The sequence below is a fragment of the Sciurus vulgaris genome (assembly GCF_902686455.1).
Source record: "Sciurus vulgaris genome assembly, chromosome: 10".
In the NCBI taxonomy this organism is placed as follows: domain Eukaryota; kingdom Metazoa; phylum Chordata; class Mammalia; order Rodentia; family Sciuridae; genus Sciurus; species Sciurus vulgaris.
Window position 1 is genome coordinate 100,874,800 of NC_136470.1, and position 22,155 is coordinate 100,896,954.

The 22,155-nt window shown below is 37.9% G+C and overlaps 1 protein-coding gene across 5 annotated transcripts in view; it reads right to left on the reverse strand.

Annotated features, from left to right (window-relative positions):
* Nucleotides 1-22,155, reverse strand: part of FNDC3B (fibronectin type III domain containing 3B) — a 366,748-nt gene that overhangs the window by 163,771 nt on the left and 180,822 nt on the right. The window lies entirely within an intron of this gene.

Consider the following 22,155-nt stretch of genomic DNA (forward strand, 5'->3'; position numbering starts at 1 on the left):
CCTATCAAAAACAACTAAATATAAATCTCCTAATGCACATCTTCATTCCATAAGCATTCACATTGGGGAGGCTGCTATTTCTAGACACCGTGCTATGCAAAAACCAAGAGATACATTCTCTATCTATAAGCAACTGATGTTTTAATTATGTGGATTCATATGTCCAAACAAATTCAAGAATCCATCAGAGATACCATCTAAATTTAGCAAGATTTTAAAAGATTATCGCCTTGTGGAAACATTAGTAATTACAGAACTGGGGGGTTAAAGGGCCTTTATGAATTAGTAGAGTTCTTGCTGTTTCACAAATAGAGACTGAGGCCAAGAAGAAAACTACTCTACCCATAAAACATAGTGGTGATACAACAGAGATGGAAACTGTTATTCCAGTCTTTATCCCAACATTGTTTCTAATTTTGTTTTCTTTTGCAAGTATGATTTATTAGTCCTTAAAATACTATTCCAAACTCACTTCCTCTTAAGGTGCCATTTTCACACAGAAGCTGAGTAGTGGGGGCACATTCCTTTGGCTCAGGAAAAATACCGTGGCACCCTGGTCTCTCCAACCTGAAACAACTCCGTGCCAGAGAGGAAGTAGAATGGGAGGAGTAGAGGCTGGAATACTGCAGAGCCTGGCTTGGCCACTGGGAGGCCTAGGTTTGCATCTGGGCTCTACCACTTTCTAACACGACCTTGGGCAAGTTAGTAAATCTCTCTAGGAAAAGGGATAACAACTGCTACTTTGAAGAGTGGCCTGAGGGCTAGATGGTATAATCATGTCAAATATCTAGCACAGTGCCTTGACAAACAGTGGTAATTAAACAATAATATGGTGCTACTAGAAGAAAAATCAGCACAATACGAACAAAGAGGTTAATACAGTGTGTAATTATTTACCACAGAGGCCATATAATTTAGATCATTCCTTACATACGTGTTAATTTGTTTTCTTCATCGCCTTTTCCCTTCTAAAATATATTACCATCTTGATGTTTCAAAATGATATCCTCTTACTGAAAATGCAATATTTCAAGACATATATTATGATTATTTTTAAAAATTAAGATAAAGAGAAGGGTACTGGATTACCTATGCCTGTCTACTTCCCATCCTTAATCTCAGTCCTCTTTTTCTCCAAATACTACCTGTTCTCTTTGATTTCTAGGAAATCATAAAAAGTTGGACGTGCTTCACGTTCTGAGTGTCCTGAGGCCAACTCTAAGTCAAAGGCCCAGCCCTTGTTTTCTGAAAGTGGATCCTCTACCTTTCTGACCCTGGCTTTATTACCAGCACTTCCAGTCTGGCCCAGCCATTGTCCTTAAAAGCACTGGATGATCTTAACAATAAATGCCCCAATGATTCAGCCTTCCCGCTGACATGTTCCTGAAGTAAACCACTACCAGGAACCAAATCTTCAGGTGAGGAAAGAACTCATAAACAATGGGTCACCACCACCTTCTCACTTAGGCACTTCCAAAGAGAAGAAGGTGCTGTATCTGCCAACAAAACTGCCTTGCCAGTTTGAAGTCCAAGTCTTTTCTTTCCAAACATTCCTCTTTGAAATTTTTTTTTTTTTACTTAGCTGTTATTATAAGGCCATCAGGAATAGAAAGACCAAAGTTTAATTCTCACTTAAGACTTAAACTTCTGGAATCCCAATTTTCTTAAATTTCAATAAAACTGAGATACCTACCCAATTATCTACTTTATCAAGTTGTTTTAAGGTTTAAATGTTAAGAATAAATCACATAATTACTATATGAATATATAGTGCTACATGTCTATTAGGTGATATTTTCTTGAATTCAATCCAATAAACATTTATTATGTAAGATGCTATAAGGAATTAAAAGTCAGAGGATTTTACAACATATCTGTAAACAATCAACTACTACATAAAGCAGCAGCTTTGCCTCTTTATTAGAGGCAAAGATCTTCGGAGCTTGACAGTGATGCTTATCCTTGAATAGATGGGACAATATTTAAAACTCTCAGATTGGCAATGAATGGTAAAGGCAATTGGTGAGTTCAGTTCATTCACAACAAGCATGATGAACTAACATGGTTTAATAAGAAATTGATTTAAATTCAGATCTGCTGAAATGCAAGCTCTAAGATTATTCAAGATATTAGTTACTAAGTCAGTGCCCTATAATACAACCTTCAACACCAGTTTGTAAAACTCTTGTTTGTTGCTTTGCTCAGTTTAACAAACCTTTGTTAAACTCTGCCAGACCCTGTGCAGGATGCCAAGGACACAATGACATTTCTGTACTTAATTATGGAGAGAATGGCATGCAGAATGAGTAATGCACAGGTGCAAAGAACTGCACGGGGTGCGGGGGAGTGGGCAGTTCTGTGTCCTGCTTTTGGCCTGAGGTTCCTGATACTTGGGTCTCATCATAGAACCAGGCATATAGCCCAGACATCTCAAGCAGCAGGAACACTGGGTATGTCTCATCTAGCAAGAGAAATGATTAAAAGTATTAGGTAAAAGGCCTAAGAGAAAAGTTGCAGGGTGATCTTTGCGGGGTGTGGGGAGCAGTGGGTTTATTCATACATTCCGCCTGATGCTGAAGTGGATCTCCTGAGGGTCTCAGGACTTGCTCTTCAAGTTAAATTTATCTCCCTATCCAAATTAGGAACCTAACTTACCCAGGTCACACGTGAAAAACATTCAGTATCACTTTGTCAGTTACACTTACTTAAGTAAATACTAAGATACAGTCTTTCCTTGTTTATCTTCAATGTCAGGTTTGAACTGGTAGGTGGATCCAGGGATATACTTATACTTCAACCAGGACTCTGTAAACTTCAAAGCTCTGAAGAATGATACAATTAAAATTCAGTAATACTGAGAAAGGGCTTCTGATATCTTATAGAGACAAGTCCCTGCAATATTAACTAAAAAATTAAGACAAAGGCATCAGAAAGGGGCCTAAGCACTTCATTTCAAAGTGATTTGCTTTAAAAGCAAATCATTTCCAGCATGTTTTCTCTTATGCCCATCAAGAATATCAGAAAGTCACTAGCACTTCTTCATACAGAGTAAAGAGAACCTAGTAGTATTTCAGCTAATAACAAATTCAAGAGGTAGTCTCAAGGAAAAGCGAACAGGAAGAGGTGAGCATAACTCCTACTAGAACCCTCCAGATGGTCTTCTTGAAGGTAATATTTTTCCAATATTCTCCCTATTAAAATAAGGATACATTTCATTTTAAATGCTTGAGATAAAATGCAGATTGATGTTGTTAAAAAATAACATTAAAATGTATAAATTTGTAGGGAAAAGAATTAGAAAAATAGGTTGTTCATTAAAAAACAATGCAGGGAGACAATTATGGCCTCTGCCAGCAGGAATGGAGTGGAAATTGTTCACTGAGGTTCTAAATATTGAAAGGGATTGCCTGTCATTTCTGTCACATACATAGACTGACTCCACGCTGGGACCCAAGTGTCAGGAATCTCAGGCTAAAAGCAGGACACAGAAAAACAAAGACACTCCAAGATAGCTTTCTCTGCTGTCAGGAAGAGCTACGAAAGGGAACACGGATGAATAAAACCTTGCCTACTTTCCCTTCCCATCCTACTTTCTTGGCCATGTGGCCATCTTCTCCCAGGATGGACAGAGGAACGAGTAAAAGACAGGACAGCAAGGAGATACTTTCATCACAACCTTGTGACATACTGAGGGGGTAAATGTGTGCTTCCTATTTGTGCTCAGCTTTACAATTTCAAGGTCATGCTCTAGTGGGACAAGTTGGAAAATAATACTGTAATGATTAACTACATTTCAACAAAATGTGATTGCATTCCTTTCAGGCTCTGTTTTACATTATGCATCTATTATAAATGAAAGGATATCAAAAACATCGTGCACCTGAAAGCTGTATTGCAAATAATAATAATAATAATAATAATAATGTGTAGCTTTATCATCATATCATTACTCAGTGTATTTAGGGGAGCTCAATTATTTGTTGCTTTAACAATGTTTACAAAGCAAACCACAGAGGATTCCTTTTAACTGCTCTTAGGGTTAGGTCCTCTGTTGCTCCTACAAGAGTGACGGCCACAAAGAAGTCTCTGGCAGCACTCTAAAGGCATTTTATTGACAACATCCCTACGTGGTTTACTAGCTCAGTCCTCTTAACTCATGTACACCGAGTCCAAAGAGCAGAGAGAAAGGCTCAGGATCCATGGAACACAACTACTAAATGAATTAAGCAGTATTACAGAAATGGAAAAAAGTGACCTGAATGTTCCAGAAAACACAGAGTCACAGTTTATTTACCTAGTGTAATTTTCTCTCCAGTCCAGAAGGCTGCTCACACTCATCATCACCCCCATCACACTCTCAACCAAGGACAAGCAATCTTCTAAAATTAACTTAATTTTACAAAGGTGTTTTGATTGCTAGTAAAAATCCTCTGACTTGTCCAGTGGCTGGGACCTAATAATGGGCTCTGGGATGACTAGCTCAATTTATAGTTCTAGTCTCAGCTATACCTAAACACACAGAAGAGGTCAGGAAAGTAAATGAGAGTCCTATAGTGTAGCCATGTTTATTCAGCCTGCTGCTTTCACTATTTTGTTTGTATGTGAAAAACAAAGAGCAGGCTGAGGACTGTAAACAAATGGACAATAGGTTCTACTCTCCCACCCCCTTGGTGTTTGGAGTCTGGTCAACACCTCCAAGCAACTGTGGGAGGATGGGTCATGCTGGACTGCCACTTTCTCAAAGCTCAAGAGCTTACCCAGTGCTCCAAGGGGCAGCCATCTAGCCCTGGCACACCAGTCTCACAGGAACAAGCAAGTCTACTAAATAGGCTGCAACTTCATTTTCAAAAACCAACCCCTATTACTAAGGACGACGCCAGAGACAAATGAAAATGGAGGGTATCCGCTTGGGGGAGCAGGTTACTATGAAGGTCTCCTCACTGATTCACTCCTGTTTTTCTTGAGCTGAAAAAGCAGGAAGCATTTTTAAGAGAACACATACATTTCACTGAAAGCGAGCACATCAAGATAACTACAAGCCTTCAGTTTGCTAATAATGAATGTTCAAGACTAGGCCTCATTGGAATGTGAACAAAAGGCAAAATTACCTAGTGTTCAATAAAAACAAAAGTCTGTCCAAAACACTATCAATTGTTGAGCAAGAACGTAGCCACAAACTGGATGTCGGTTAGAAACTAATGTGAACAACTCATAATCCCTTCAAAGCAAAACCTTAGGAGGTTTTCCAAACACCTCTACTCAGATTAAACTGTGAGGACAGGAATCTTTTTCTTTTTCATCCCCTATCCCCATCACTGCTTTGAGAAACCACTGTGATTTGTGACTTTTCTTCCCCATTTTCACCTGTAAAATAATCCCTATGTGTATATGCCCACATGTCCTGAGGTCTGATAAGACAGGCCTTGATCATATTCCCTTGTAGAAGACTAAAACAATTTCAAAGTACTGGAGTGCAAATTCCCTGGCCTCAGAGTTGAGGCCATTAGGCAGTGTGCACAGGCACCTGTCACTGCACGAAGTAGAGAGCAGTAAAAAAAAAAGAGAGAAAGAAGGGTTTGGGGCCATCTTGAGAGAGGGGAGGAGCTAGACAGACACCTAACATGGAAGAGAAAGAGAAAAGAGGAAATAATCTGGTGGAGATTTTCAAAACACAAAAACCACACTTAGAAAATATAAGACTCCAATTAATCTCGAGTGACTTGTTTTCCCCACTGTCCCTAGTGATGCATTAGAAGACCTGTGACTGCCACACATGCAATGATATTCAAAATGGCAACTCACAGAAAGCATCACAGGAATCCAAAGGCTGGCTACTGGTCCTCTTTCGGTTTGTGACAGATGTCTAGGAGGAGATTCAAAATTCAACCTGTATTGCCTTGCGCAGTTCACTAACTGTCCATGTTAAAAGCAAAGAAATCAGATGATTTCTATGCCTCCTTTTAGAATGGTGTCTGGGTAGTTCTGCTGTTATTTAGGTACGTGCCTCCAGATTCCAGAAAACAGCTTTATGTTCAGATTCCCTGAAGTTCTTCCTGCTATAATTTCTGGTTCCTTTCAAAAATGTAGACTTTCAGGTCTTCAGATCTGGTCCTTTTTATATGTCACCTCCTCCCATACACACTACCAAACAGCCCACTGACTTTAATGCAAGTGTTCTTTGGACCAGATCAGAGGAATAAGGCTTTGAAAGAACACAAACAACTAAATAAATGGTAGAAAAACTAAGCACATTTAATATCCTTGAGGCATACCTCATTTTAGTTACTTTGAGGCCAATTAGCTGAGTCTTAATTTCAGCACAATATTTAAAAGAGGGGGAAAAAAAAGACATTAGCAGAGTGCCATAAATTTTATCCTATTTATGGGTATTTAATTGAATATACTTCAACTAACAAAGATGACTATAATTTGGCTAAAAATAGCATTCCAGCTTTTGTTCTAATAAAGCAACTATTATTATACTCCCATGGCAACAAAATGATCAAAGCATTTTATATAATATAGAATAATAAGCACTCTATTAAGAAGCAGACTAGGCAATTACTGCATTTATTTATATGATTACTGGCCCCTAGTGAGAGTTAAATATGAAATATTATGTATCTAAGAATAGGGAAAGAGATAAAACAGCTGATAAAATCTTAATAAACATTTTTGTTGACAACCAAGATCACTGAATCAGAATTCTCTTGAGGATCCTAATGGTCATCCAAATCAATTCCCACTTTAAGGTTTGAACTGCTGAACAAAATCTCGAGTAATAGCCAGAATACTAAGGTAATGTAGAGTTCACATTCTCAAAATGAAGCAAATTTCATTGTTGAACAATCCTAATTGGCAAAAGAGTTTACCTTTTTAATAAGCAGAGATCTGAATTCTTATCCTATGATAAGACTAAATAAAACCTCAATTCCACAAAATGATCCTTCAGATACTTGAACAGTTCATCAGTATTCTTCTTCTAAGACAAAATCATCTGAGACTTCTTTGCCTTCTTGTATGACACCACACTTGGACCCTTCTAACAGTCAATACCCCTTTGAAGATTGGGTTCTAAAAACATTACACTCTGCCAGTCTCTATAGGTCCAACATATGGGGAAATCGACCAACTCATAGTCAAATTCAGGTAGAAACAAGCACACCAGCCTCTCTCCCCCACACCATGGCCATCTGACCAATAAGAATGAACTGCTGCATCTTCCACACTTCTGAGACTCATGGGCCTTTGTAAATGAAAATTCAATCTAATGTAGTGAGACCTGAAAACAGGGCCAGTCAAGTTCACACCTGAAGAAGCGTGCGTTCAACTGCTTCTTCAACCTGAATTAAGACTTAAGATCCTTGATATTAAATCAGCACTGTACTCACTAATTAAGTATCTGTTTTCACATTGGTTATGAGTAATTTAATGTACAGTATTTGCAATTATGAAGATAATATCACTCCATGTCTTCAGGTGTGTGTGTATATTGTCGCATGATATCATAACATGAAGTTCACTTCTGTAACTCTAACCCAAAGGTCCTCATAACAATGGAATAATGAAGCATTGACAAGATACTCTCTAATTTTCAATCCTAACTTTTGCAAATGTGTCAGCAGAAAAATCTCAAACCTGTAAGAATGTGTATAAAAATAATGATTTAATGATTGTACACATGGGTAACTTCTCAGCTGGCATTTCTCTCACTTGAACAGGGAAAAAAGCATGTTTTCTTCTCTAAGATTGAGTTCAGTATTCTCACACTCACACCCATTGAGGTAGTCATATTTAAGTCTTTTCAATATTTTGCTCTTTGCTAAAACTTTAACTACAAGAAAGTATATGAAAGAGGAGAATTAAGAAAAATCTAATGATTCTACTGAACATGTTAATGCTACAGTCTATTTATTTATTTATTTATTTATTTATTTTTTATTTTGGTAGTTGTAGATGGATACCATGCTTTATTTTATTTATTTATTTTTATATGGTTCTGAGGATCCAACCCAGCACCTCACACATGCTAGGCAAGCGCTCCATCACACAGCTACAGACCAAGTCCCTTTACAGTCTTTATTTATACTACCAACCCCCCCACCAACACCAAGACAAAGAACTGAATATAATAACTTTTATAATCTGGCAAAGAAGGTCTGTAATAGACATTTATGTCAGAAGAAATTTATATGTTTGTTTTCTCCTAAAGTTAAATCTCATGATTTTTTTTTAAGTGCCGATATAACTTGTGAAAAAGTGTGGAAAGGTTTTACCTAGAAATACAAGCTTCTGTTTGATTTGTTATCTTGAAAAATGGAATTTTCCCTTTATGAAAACTTGCTTCTTCATTTCATCCCACTCTGCGGGATCTTCATGGGGACCTTTCATGGTATAATTCATATTGCTCCCAGCTTCTCAACCATAAGGTTCCCAAAGGGATTATCCACTCAAAAGAAAATCAAAATAAAGCTATTAATGGGGTCCAAATTCTAGAATCACTTCTGTGGGCCAAGAAAGTAAGACTGGGGGTGGGGGGAATCAAGGCAATATTTTTTATGTGTAGCACAGGATCTTTATTTTTATAAATACTGTATTATATCAATAAGACAACAGTTTTACATGTAATAAAAAGGGGGAAAAATCCTTCCTAATTGATTAGATATTCAATCAATTGCAAAATGTTATGTCAAACTGAAAGATCTTAAAATGGGGAGCAAGAAACGTGTTTTAGAATTGATGACATACAGTATATAGTTTAAGAATAAACTGAAAAAAAATTAAAAGTATAGAAATCCCCAATCTATAGATCAAATCCCACGTCCAGTGGAGACTTGTGAATATGTAAGAACTCTGGACATAGTCAGAAAATTCCCATTAATCCAATAAGCAGCTATCATAAGTTCCAGTTTAAGTCTAAAGTATTAGAAACTAACAATCTTCACTTTCTGCCCCAAACTTCCAAGACACACTTACAAGTACTCATTTAAATAAATGAACGACTCCTTTTCCTCCTTAATTCAAATTCAGATCCATTGAACTTCAGCTGAACTTGGCATTCCTATAACCTTGTCATTTGTGTCACTTTAGTTAGGCTCAATACAAGGCAATTTTAGTTTAATTTTTGGACCTTTCTTGGAAAATACTAAAATTTACAAAAAAAGAAGAAAATCCCTATCTCCTTGAAGAACTGGCAGTCCTCATTCCATTCCCGGAATCGAAAAACAAGGGCCTAAATCCAGCTTGCCTCATAGCCTTTAAATGTATAGCCACTGGTTCAGAGTTCTTACAGTGATTATTTAGCAAAGCGGGGAAAAACTCACCTTAAAAAACGTCTGCTATCTCTAGATAGACTAGGTATGAACAGTGCTAAGAAGTGTGATTCCTCCCCATGGACCAGTAACTCATCCGATTTGTATTAAAATGCCAGGAAAGTCTTATAATCATATGTGCTTTCTAAAACTCAGACTCTCTATAATAAAAAAATATTGCTTTATTCCACACTTTTAAAAGTTCTATATCCCCCTCATTAAATCTTAGGATATAATGACCAATAAACAATACTTTCCACTAAAAATTATACCGTCTTCTCCATTAGTTTTCCCACTTACCCCCTGCACTCTTAGGGAGAAGGCTCTATGAGAAAAGCTTAAAATAAATATGCATATTATGCAACATGTCTTGAAAAAGTCATTCCCGAGAGTGGACACTATATATCCATCTAATCTATGACTGGTATGACTACACGGTAAATCACCGTTCAAACTACTATTGTTTCTCAAGCAGTTGGGGAAATGCCAGATTTCTTTCATTGTGCTTCATTGTACCCTCTGTTTTTCCCAGGTGGCTCCTATCACTATCACAATATTCCTAATTAATGTCAGCCGTAAGAAAGCAAAAACAAAGTTATTTCACATCTTAATCACCCAAATGAGCTGATCCAGCTGGGTTTTATAGGATGACCCATATAAAGAAGTTAAAACACAAGTCTTCCCTCTAAATGGGATAAAGCATGTTAATACTTTAATTTTACTGAATGCATTACTGACAAAATGATTTAATATATCTGGAGGAACCTGGCCTATCAAAACCACCAAAGAGAAACAAGGGACTGAGGCATGTAATACACAAAAGCCAAGCGTGGCCAGACTGGATCCATGGGATGCTGTGGTCAACTTTCCCCCTGTATAATCTATCATTTATTTGAAATTCATTGCCCATTACTCTAATCGATTGGGGAGCATCTCCTAATAATACCATACTCCATTTTTACTTTGAGTAGATATCAGACAAAAATACTCACTAAAAATTTCAATTTCTCTAGGTTTTCATTTAAATTAAAATCCTGGCTGCCTTTTACAGATTAAACATGCACCACACAGAAAAGATCTACTGGCAGCTAAGAACATTAATGCAGTGACTTTGGTGTTATTCAGTTGGCCTGGGAAATCTCTAGGTATGAATTTTCCTCTCCTCTGATAAGCTCTCTGATGGACAGTCTGAAAGCACCTAAAAGCAGGTTTAAAGCAGGCAAAATTAGGACCAAGACATAAAATATGCAAAACAAAGGCAAAGATGACCAAAACAGATTCCCAACAGTCTTCTGAGCAGAAAGCTAAGATACTCTTAGCTGTTGTAATTTCTCTCTCAAAGAAGAGCAAACTTTAGAATAAAACCAATACTAAAACATACGGTCTAGTTTCATCTACTCAACATATTTGCAAAAATCTTAAACTCAGACACAGTGTTTATAACTACATAAAACATCATAATACAGTGCAATCTACTTTTATTTTTTAAGAACTGATTTTCTGGAATATAAAAAAACATATTCTCAAACTTTCTTTCTTATAGGTTCCTAGAAATAAATTACAAGCCTGGCTACCGTTATCCATGCAGAACTATTTCAGATTGGAACAACCCAGCAATGGAACCATATGACCTCCGCATGCAGGGCCACATTTCAGAGGGCTGGTAGCTATTCAATACATCTATAAAGAGCAACAATAAATATAATGCTATAAAAAACAACCGTAAACTACCCAATTCCAATCAGTCCAATAGTCTCTCGAGAATGGCTAGTGAATAGTCACATAAGTAAAAAAATGGCCTGAAAATGCTCCTTCTAAGCTATACACTCACGTGTGCACATTCTCATCCCATCATCATAAAGAAATACATGGTTGGGTAATTTCTATATCATATGTATGAGTATATGAGTCATTTAAGTACATATAAATATCCTAATTTTACACAGACACATAATGACTGACGTCAAGTTTAATATCAAGTTGCCAGTTAAGTTCTGAACAGAATGTAATACCCAGCTCTACCGAGTAGACCTACAATACAATTAATTTATAACAATAACAGTACAACGCAGGAATAAGTTAAATATGAAACATTCATAATAAAAATAGAAAGGCACATTTCTTTGTCTATTGAATATATTATCTTTCCTAGCAATTGGATTTTGAACATTGTTAGACAATTCTTCAAAACCATGATACAATACACAGACTTCAAGAAATAAAGGAAGATAACAAAAACTTGGCAAGGAGAAGGCAGGCTTCTTACTGGCCAATCACAAGTAAATAGTTGTGGCACAGATACTAGGGCCATACTGCTTGCTCTAAAGTTGATTCCCAACTCCACCAATTAATACTTAGGTAATCCCAGTCATGTCATTAAATCTCTCTCTGTGCCTCAGTCTCCTCATCTATAAAATGAAGAAAAGTAATATAGGCTGAACATACCTAATTCAAAAAACTTGAAATCTGAAATGTTCCAAATAAAAATGCCTCCAAAATCCAAAGCTTTATGAGCACTAACAATGTTTACTATACAGTTTCGGATTTGGATTTCAGATGAGGAATGATCAACCAATAAAATATTCCAAAACCCATAAAACTCTGAAATCTGAAACACTTCTGGCCAAGCATTTCAGACAAAGAATAATCACCTGTAATACCAATCTTGCAGGATTGTCTTGAGGAAAGGAGTTAATATACATAAAGTGCTTAGAAGGGTGCTAGCAGATGCTTAGCTTGTCAGGCAGGTTAGCGGAAATCACTGTCCACTACACCAGAGCCAGAGCTGCCCCTTGTCTCTCTCCCTAACTGCCCCTACTATTCCTACTATGGTCCAGTTGTAACCAATCAGGTTAAAGAGCTGGATGTTTCTGAGTACAGGTAGTCCTGGATTTAGACAACAAAAAATGGTAAATACTATGGTTTGGAGGAAGAAGGATGATTCTGGTTTTCAGCTTTTGGGGGTTAGGAAGGCGAATCAACATTGACTTCTCATTGATGAAGGTCAAGCAATGCAGTTTATTTCTGAATGGAAATCTACCTTTCCACTCAGAGCATTCTGTCCTTCTCATCAAACCACAAGAAACCCTCTTTGTTTCCTCAATAATGCCAAACAAAGTTTGCCAAGCAGTGTTGAACAGGTACTTGGCAAACAACTCAGGCCAAAATGGGTAAGTATCCTGCCCAGTCAGGTGCTCCCTGGGCCCCACTGTCAACAATGTTATTTGTTCCCCCACTCAAACATAGTTTCTACACTCTAAGGTATGAAACACCGGGTAATTGCAAGGAATGCCCAAGCTTTTTCATGAGCTGTGTCCCCAATTCCTACAGTAAATAGAAGACTTTACTGTCACTCTTGACTTTAGTACAGACAGTGACTAAAATGCCAACAAAAACTACTTTATTTTCACCCTTCGGTATATAGTAAGATAGTAACAACAAAATTCTCAAAGTTCATAAAGTAATCAAAAGCCTTCTTTCCTTACGTAATTATTAAAGTAGAATGAAATTCTATCACCCATTTAATAATATTTATGAGTGTACTATATGCTTTGAGAAGGTATTTGTATGTGTATAAGTGAACAGAAATTAATCATTAGCTGGAATTCAGTGGTGTAAGTTTTGTTTCCCTCAGGAGAAATCAGGAATATTCTCACAGTTCTATTTACCAAGGCAGCCTGGTTGAGTTAGGAAAACCCAGCTACAAGAGGCCAGAATAAAGGCATTTCAATGGGGGCTGACTCTGACTTTATTCCTTTTTCTCTGCCCCTTTCTCACTCTCCTTAAGAAAGTGTCTCTGGTGCATGCTTGGTTTCTAAAGGCCAGATGAGACCAATGGATGCTACAGTGAATGCTGAAGTCTGAAAGAAATATTTCTCTCCCCCTCTCTTTGAGTCAGAAATCCTGAACACAAGAGGATCCATTCAAGGCATGATGGAGTGCCTCACAGAGGCAGCAATATGTTCACAGTTGGCAAACAGAAATCTGTTTGGACAGTGAGTACAGCCATCCACTCAGCAAACATCAGCTTTCCTATTAGTTCACGGCAGAAAGAACGAGACGCTGGCGGCCCTTCTTTCAGACTCCAACTCCACTTTGGGACAAGGCTTCTAAACAAAATGCCTTTGTCTGACACTCACAATTCAATGGGTCCCAACGGCTTTCCTAGAAGCTCTGTCTATTCACAATTGCATTTGGGCCCAAAAATCATTTGTAAAGATCTGAAGGAGGGAAAAAAGTGATGGGAAATACCCAATTTCCATTTATAATAACACACAAGGACTGCCGGGCCTTATACCAATCAGCAAGAAGAGTGGTTGGAAAGGCATACAGGGTAGGATGGGTTTTATGGGCAATCTCGCCCCTTAAGGTGATTTTGGGAACAAGGGTGTTGTTACTGCTACAATCTGGAAGAACATCAAGTTAATCTGTTCAAAGGAAATCGGAGAAAAGATAGAGCAAATCAAACAGCAAACTTCCTGTTGAGTTACATTCCAATATGAAGGCAGTATCTTTCCCCATAGGATTTCAAAATAAATGCTTATGTAGTTTCATAAGAATTGTCAGTTTTGAAAGACAGCAGAATGGCTTAGGATGTCTGCTTCTACCAAGTTTTCACCAAATCCTTCAAGTTTAAGTAAACAAACACAAGAAGACAAACCAATAACCTGTTTTTTTTTTTTTTTTTTCCTGCCTTCTTCGGAATGAACTTGTAAAATATATGAGGACCTGCTCCTAATTACCGAATAATAGAAATCTGTTAGGATGACATTTTACTTTAGTATAAATACAGTATCAAAATTTTAAACAGAAATTATAATATTCTCCTTTTAAAAATATGAGTAATTATTAGCAGAGACAGGGAGAAAGATAGTGTCCTCCAAGATATTATAATGCCCATAGCCTGCTACATATTATTAATAAGTAGTAATAAGTAGCAACACTTGTACATGTCTATAGTAAAGAGTAAATCTCAGAACCACCAAAGAACTCTCCATTTCTAGGACCAAGCACTTCTGCTTGGAAAAATTATTGCCAGCCCATGAGCTGTTTTCATACAGTCCACAAGTTAAAAATGGTTCTCACCTTTTTAAAGATTCATAAAGAAATTAAAAATATGTATCAGAGGTACATATGGTTGTATGTCTGCAAAGCTAGGTATTCACTATCTTGACCTTTCCAGAAAGTTTGCCCAGCCCCTGTTCGAAACCATTAAAAAGCCTCAAACAGTAACTCCCTGATTCTATTTAAGCCAAATTATGAATGTGCTTACAAATAATCTCTTTCAGAGGTCAGGGACCAGAGACACAGGGGAAGATGAAATGACAGAGTAAGGACAGAAGGGCCCAAACAAGAATCTACTCAATCAATAACAGATGAGTTATTAAGACAATTTTGAAACTTTTTCATAAGACAAACCCTTTATCCTTTGAGAAGGTCCCCAATAAATCATTCAGTTTGGAGAATTCCTAACTTAAAAACTAGGAATAATACCACTTGCCCTTACAAGAGGATGTCAGTGAAATTAAGTGAATCAAAGGTTATGAAAGAGAGTACCTGAGAGAAAGTGGGGGGTATGCTATAAGTGAGGTTCTCTGGTTTTCTTGTAAGCTGCTGCAAAGGAAATGCTTGCCAGAAAGACAGACAAAGCAAAGCAGAGGGCTGTATAAAACTTCCTTTTTCTTTCTTCAGGCAAAACATAGCCTCACATAGACCAGTCTGTAGAATTTAAGACTATAGATTTCTATCTTTTTCAATGAATAAAGATGCTTTTTATGAAAGGAATACTTAGACCGAATCTCTAACCTGTAAACGGAAGCATTAAAAAGAGAGGGAGCAGGGTAAAAGTGAGAAATTATGGCTGATGTAACTTTAAGTTTTTAATTCAAGATGGCTGACTTGACTGAGCCTGGAAATCTGTACATGTGATCTACCAGTTCAACCGCAATTCAGTTGCCTTTTAAGAAGCCTCGGCTTTTGTTTATTCAAGGTTTTATTTGTGAAGTCAATTTTTTAGAAACTGATCATATATACAAATCATTCCAAGTATAGCAGGCATCCATGTTATTGCATCATGCTAAATTCAAGAATTAGGGCTGCCAAATAAAAGGACACACCCAGTTAAGCTGAGTTTCAGATCCACGAGTTAATTTCATACAAGGATGTCCCAAATACTGCCTAAAACATACACTAAAAAATTACTTTAATACATTCAAATTCAACTTTAAGGGAATATCCATCATGCTAAATCTGGCACCCCCTACAACAAAGACATGAGGGCACATGGATATCTATTATCTGCTATCTTGTAACACTTCATAGGGTAGAGGGCAGAAACTGCTGAGAGGGATCCAGCTGGAGATTCCCATTGCCTGCTTGGACAACCACAAGGAAATAAGGAGCCCATGACAGGGGAACCCTTAGAGACACAGACTTACCTTGTAGTACTGCTACCATTTCCCATAAGGTCACACTCACAAGACAAGGAGTGACAGAAAAGCACTGCTAGGAGTTAACTAAAAGTTCCCCACAAAATACACCCACCCACATCCCTAATATGCCCGAGTAGTAGTTCGGTTTAAAAGACCTCACAGACACCCCAGGTCTGGAGAACAGCCAGATCAGGATGGGAAAACCCCACTCTGTGCTTCCTCCACTAGGACCAGGGCTTTCTTGAGAGAGGCACTCTGCCAGAACCACCCAGGCCCTGTGCTAGGTGTCCAATGGGCACACTAACAGAACTTCACTGCAGGAGCCTTCACCAAGGCTGGCTGCAGTAGGACTCTGGGAACAAGGCTGGCCCAAATTTCCATGCGGGGCTAAGACCATAGGCACAAAAAAGTCTGAACCACTGTTCAAATAAATCCACTAAATAGTTTGCTGTTCAAACTCTTTCTGCTCACATATGCACATGGCAGAGATTCTGTTGGTAATGACTGCCACAAAGGTAGCCCTTTAATTAAAAATTAAATAAAGGCAATAATTCTTGGGTATACTTTTGAAAAAATGCTTCAAATGCTCCTCTCTCCCAACAAGAAGATTCATTTTCACCCAGTTTTCTAGTCTCAGTTTATTTTTCAAACTGAGACACTGAACATATACCACTGAACTTAGTTGAAGTTCAATTCAAATGACAAAAATAATTATATATGAAGCTTTTTCTTTGATAAGATCAGTACAATGTTTTCAAAACTAAAATATTCAGCCAGGTACAGTGGTACACACCCTGTAATCTCAGCAGCTCCAGAGGCTGAGGCAGGAGATTACAAGTTCAAAACCAGCCTCAGCAAAATCGAGGCCACTAAGCAACTCAGTGAGATCCTGTCTCTAAATAAAATACAAAACAGGGCTGGGGATGTGGCTTAGTGGCCAAGTGCCCCTGAGTTCAATCCCCAGTACCATCCCCGCCCCCCCCCCAAAAAAATTCAGAACAGCTACCACTCCCTCACTTGGCATGTTAAAAACATTAAAATAGCTCCTCTTCTTTTTTCTTCCTTTTCCTGTTTCCTACCCCTTAGGTAGTCCTCCTAGCCCTGGGGTTGGCCTGACACAAGGAACGATAACCTGAGTGGGTAAGGAGGAGTACAGATGTGGAGGCAGTCCAAGCAGAAAGCACCCACATAAAGGGCTCCTAGCCAGGAAATCCTGCAGGAAGACTGAGAAATGCCAGGCTAAGACACCACCCATGGTAACAGCCTGGCATTGGTGTCAGACTCCTGAGTAAGGTAACAAGGGAGTCTGTGCAGAGGGGCAATCTGACATGGGACATCAGAGCCCAAGGCTGAGGCAGAGCATACACTACCAAGTTGGTTACATATACAAGGGAGCCAGATTTCTATTACGGAATGGCAGGATTTTTACAAATATGAAAAGAATTAGAATGAAACCTTCGGTTTCAATTAGAAGTGGTGACATCAACATAAACTCAGATTTACATCTACCAGTAAGCGTAGAATAAACATAGGATTCAAGTTTTTATGCATGTGTGTGTGTTTATGGGAGTGTGTAAGAACACACATAATATATTTCATATTGTCTAGCTCTTCTCCAAGTCTTTGAGAGCAACAGCCCCAACAATAACAGGCACACTTACCACCCAAATCTTGGCTTCCCAACACCATTTTCTACTAAAAAATCAGAATTTCTTATAGAGATGGTTCATTAAGGAGTAGGGCAGGAAAAGTGCAAGATAAGCTTGGACCATCTCTCCCAGAGTTGAGAAGAGCATGACCAGAGACATCAACTGGATTCCTCTTCCATTTTTACAGATGAGGAAAGCTGATGTCCCAGATAGCCCAAGAGTTAGGGCTAACACCAAATGCCCAATTCCAAACTCAAGAAAAAAGGGGGGATAACTGAACAAGTAGAAATATATTACGATGAATTAAAAATTAGCTGGCTGTGATAGTGCATATCTGTACTCCAGAGACTCAGGAGGCTGAGACAGGAGGATCACAGCTTGAGGTCAGGACTGGGCAACTTAACAAGACCTCGTCTCAAATAAAAAAAATTTTAAAGTGTTGGGGATGTATTCAGTGGTAAACACACACACCACACACACACACACACCACACACACACACACACACACACAGGAATAATTAAAAGTCAAAATAGGAAAATTTTAAAACCTGAAAATTCTTGCCAGGAATTAAGAGCCTTAAAAGTGAAAGGCCTCGTCAAACGCCAAGTATCTAAACCTGTACTATTTAAGGAAAGAACTTAAAAGGTCACCTAAAAATGTCTTCTACAGTAAATAACATTGTACAGTTACTAAAGTGCTCATTAAGAGCCAGAAATCTTGCTAAGCATTTCATATAATCTCATTTAATCTCACAACTCTTTGAGATAGAAATTGTTACCATCCTTTTTCTTTTTTTTAAACTGGAGCGAGGAAATTAAGGATTAGAGTCATTACATAATTCATTTAAGGTCAGAAAGTTTGAGGCAGAAGACCCCAAAATTAAACCCAGTCTGTCTGACTTCCAAAGCCTGGATTCTTAACTGGGCCTGTTTATGTGTGCTTAACCTGGTTCTGCTGGCTGGCTGTGATTGAACTGGTACTGCTGTAGACTGGTGTCAGATGAGAATAGCCCCTTTTGCCTTTCCTTCCTGAACAAACCCTCTTCAAGAACCAGGTTTCTCAAAATGTGATGTGCTGAAAACAAGTACTTCAATGCGTATTTGGGTATTAGGAGACCAACAGTGTGGAGGCAATCTAAGTGACCATAATTGCAAGCTGTGTGCCCCTAGCCTCTTAGATCCTGTAACATACTAACATGGCCTGGAGCTCTAAGAATCTGCAACAACACCAACTGACCTCAGTTAGAAATCTGCCAAGAAGCAAAGCTAGCAAAAGCCAGGTCCCTGCCCTGAATAGAATTCTTGACCTAATATCAAATCTGGTGCATTAAAAAAAAAAAAAAAAAAAAAAAAAAGGCTACCATAGTATCATGTTTGTTTTATTATAAAATATTGAGCCATTTGATACCAAGAGCAATTGATATCATGGCAAAATAATTTCACACATTTTTTGCTATCTCAATTCAAACACTCTTCTATATGTTTCAAATCCACTGCCAAGAATCACTCTAAGGAAGAAAAATGGAATGCTACATTAAGGTGCGGGGAGGAGGTCATACTATTCAAGATACAAATCATTCTAACTTAACACTAGCAAATATGCTTTGTATCTTGGATGACAACTTTAAAAAAACAAACAAACAAACACCCCAACTTAATCTATAATAACTTGGACTTTGTTTTATGTCAGTTTTTACAGACCCAGGTTGGTTTCTCTTCCCAATGAAAACTTAGCTATAACCTGGGAACAAATTCTGCAAGATCCTTCACAGCCCTGATTAACAACCTCCCAGCAGAGCTAAGGAGTCTGAAGAAGCCATTACTTCACCAAGGCACTTGATAACACAACAGTTTCTTAGCAACAGGGTAGTCACAGTAACCATTCACCATGGTATTAGAATTAGGTTACCCACTGGAGTTGAGGCCAGAGGAATAAATTAAACTCATTCAATCTATAGGTTCAAGGTAACAAGAAAAAAAAATTTTTTAATGCCATTTGTCACCTGCCCATGAAATTAAGTTCTCATGTGACACTTCAGTGCTAGATTACATGAGCAGATGTTTATAAACATAATTCTAAATTCTCCAAATGTTCTTAATGCCTTTGTAGTAACAAGCTAGTTATATGATCCATGTCATAATTATATTCTTTTCAATAGAATATTTCCACCAATATGCTTGGAACTGCCATATATAATTGTGATGAGAAGAAGGTCTTTCTGAAAGCAGTAAGTTAGAATTCAGATATAAAAACCAAAAACTTTGGAGTGCCTATGAAGAATTCTCAAATTCATTCAACAAATGATAAAAATCACAATTATTTATCACAATTTAGTAATAAATGATCATTTCCTTGGAAGTCAAATTTTTATATAATCTATTGCTCACATATTAGATGAGGTCAATAAGTGTTCTACTATAAAAGAAAGTCAGAATTTGTAAGAAATTTCACTTTCCAAAATATACAGCAGATAGTATGTGTGTTGGTAAATGTGTCTTTAAAATTGCAACCAATAAATTACATGAATCTATGGGTTAGAGATGCAGCTGAGTGTGGGCCTTACCACGCTCCAGGCTCCGAGTTCAATCCCCGCACTGCAGTAAGTAAATAAACATCTATCTCATCTTATCTGTAAGATTACAAATCAATAATTGGAATTTCAAGCCAAATAAAAAGTCATTCAAAATATATGGTCTACTAAAAATGAGGAGGAGGAGGAAGAGGAAGAAGAGGAAGGAAGGAAGAAAAAGAGGAAGAGGAGGAGGAAGAAGGAGAGAAGAGAAGGAGGAGGAGAGAATGGGCCTAATAGTCAATCCAAGTAAAGCAAACTACAGATTTGGAGTGAAGCAAGAAGAAAGGAATAACAAATGAACAATCACAAGCAAACACTTAAGAGAGGTGCTAATTTGCAAATTATTTACATTCTTCATGATATTGAAACTGAAAATGATGAATACTTTCAGATAATTTCCTGAGTTTGAGCTTTGAAGATATTGTTGTTTTGTTCAGAAATAAACTGTATTTGATACAGCCAACCTTGAAGGACAATATTTTACAGGACCAGAATTCTGAAATTAAATCCTTGTTATTAAAGTCAGTTACACTGGTTGCTACAGGCTTTTCATAGGCATAATCTTTACAACTAAAATCAGAAATGGTCATGCCTTGTACATGAAGATCATAACAGTCTATGTAAAATAGGTTATAAATCATCTACAAAAGTAATACTATAAAGAAATATGTATGAATATACCAAACAACAGAAAGACAAATTACTGAATTGGTTCTAGTACTTGTAAGTTGACCTTTAGTGATTCTGATTACCATGAGCTGGCTTCTCAGAGTCCCATCACCAGCCCTATCCCCATCTTAGACTTTAGTTTCCTACCTCACAATACTAAAAAATCAGATGAGTAAGTTAAAAAAAAAAAAAAAGAGTAAGTCAAGTGACATATATGTCGCATGCACCACCCCAGACAATTCCAGCCATGGCAAACATTACTGAACACTGCTCCTTTTGGCTAGGCCCTGAGGCTGCATCTGGATCCTCCAATCAGCCTTAAATGATAGAGAGTTGTAAAAGCTTTCAACACTATATTTCCCTGCTGCAAAACAGACAGTACTTGAGTCAGGCACAACTACAATCCCAGCTACTGGGGAGGATGAGGCAAGAGGATCACAAGTTGGAGGCCAGCCTAGGTAACTTAGGGAGATCCTGTCTCAAAAACTAACAAGGGCTGGGGGTATGGGGTTCAGTGATAAAGCACCCAGGGTTCAATCTCCAGTACCACCAACAAAACCTAAACAAACAAAAAACCAGTACTTGGAAGTTAGACAACAACTTGAAAGCTAGACTCTCCATTTGAAGCATCCGCTTAACTGCGGACAAACTTAGGCCCCACCTACTGCCAGAATGGGGATGAGGAGGAGGACAAAGATGATAATAATAACTATCAGTTCTCATGGTAGTAACCAATAGTGATGATTAACTGAGATGGAGAGTAAAATTTGCCTAGCACCAAGCAAATGTTTAATAAATGTTAAGTTCTCTCCCAACTCCTCTCAATATACACCAATGTGTTGACATCAACCAAATTAAAAACTACATACACACACCCACACACAACTCAGTGAGACAGGGCTGAAAAGACCCAGGGTTCAATCATCCTAAGCTGTGTGCTGTGCAATCTTGGACAAATTATTTGACTTCTCTGAGCCTCAGTCTCTTCACCTTGAACATAAAGAGAGCCTGTTGTATTCTAGCGTCATTTAACTTCTAAAATTCTCATTTTAGAATTGTAAAGATAATTTCAAGTTCTACAATATTCAATCATTAAAGACTCAATGGCTATCAAACTACAGTAAATTTTTTCATATTCATCAATCCCTCCACCTCCAAGACATTATACTAAACAAACTTAACCACATAAGTTAGTTAACTTACCTATTTAGGCCTATTAATATTTACCAGGACAAAATTTGAAAACTGACCACATAATAAAAGGAGAGTTTGATGAAAAATGCTGTGAGGCAGATGGCACAATCAGGTTCCTTCTGTGTGGAAGATGGCTAAAGCATTTCCCCTCAATCCCCTAGTCTTTATTAGGAACATCGCATTCACATCTGCAACTGTGCATTTTTCAAATGTGAGAGGACAGACACCTCACAGCTGAATTCGCAGGTGACTCTGCATGGCCACCATCTCCAGTCCTCTGGCTGGCCCATGAGGCTGCTTACCGCCGCCCCCTCTACAGCACCTCTG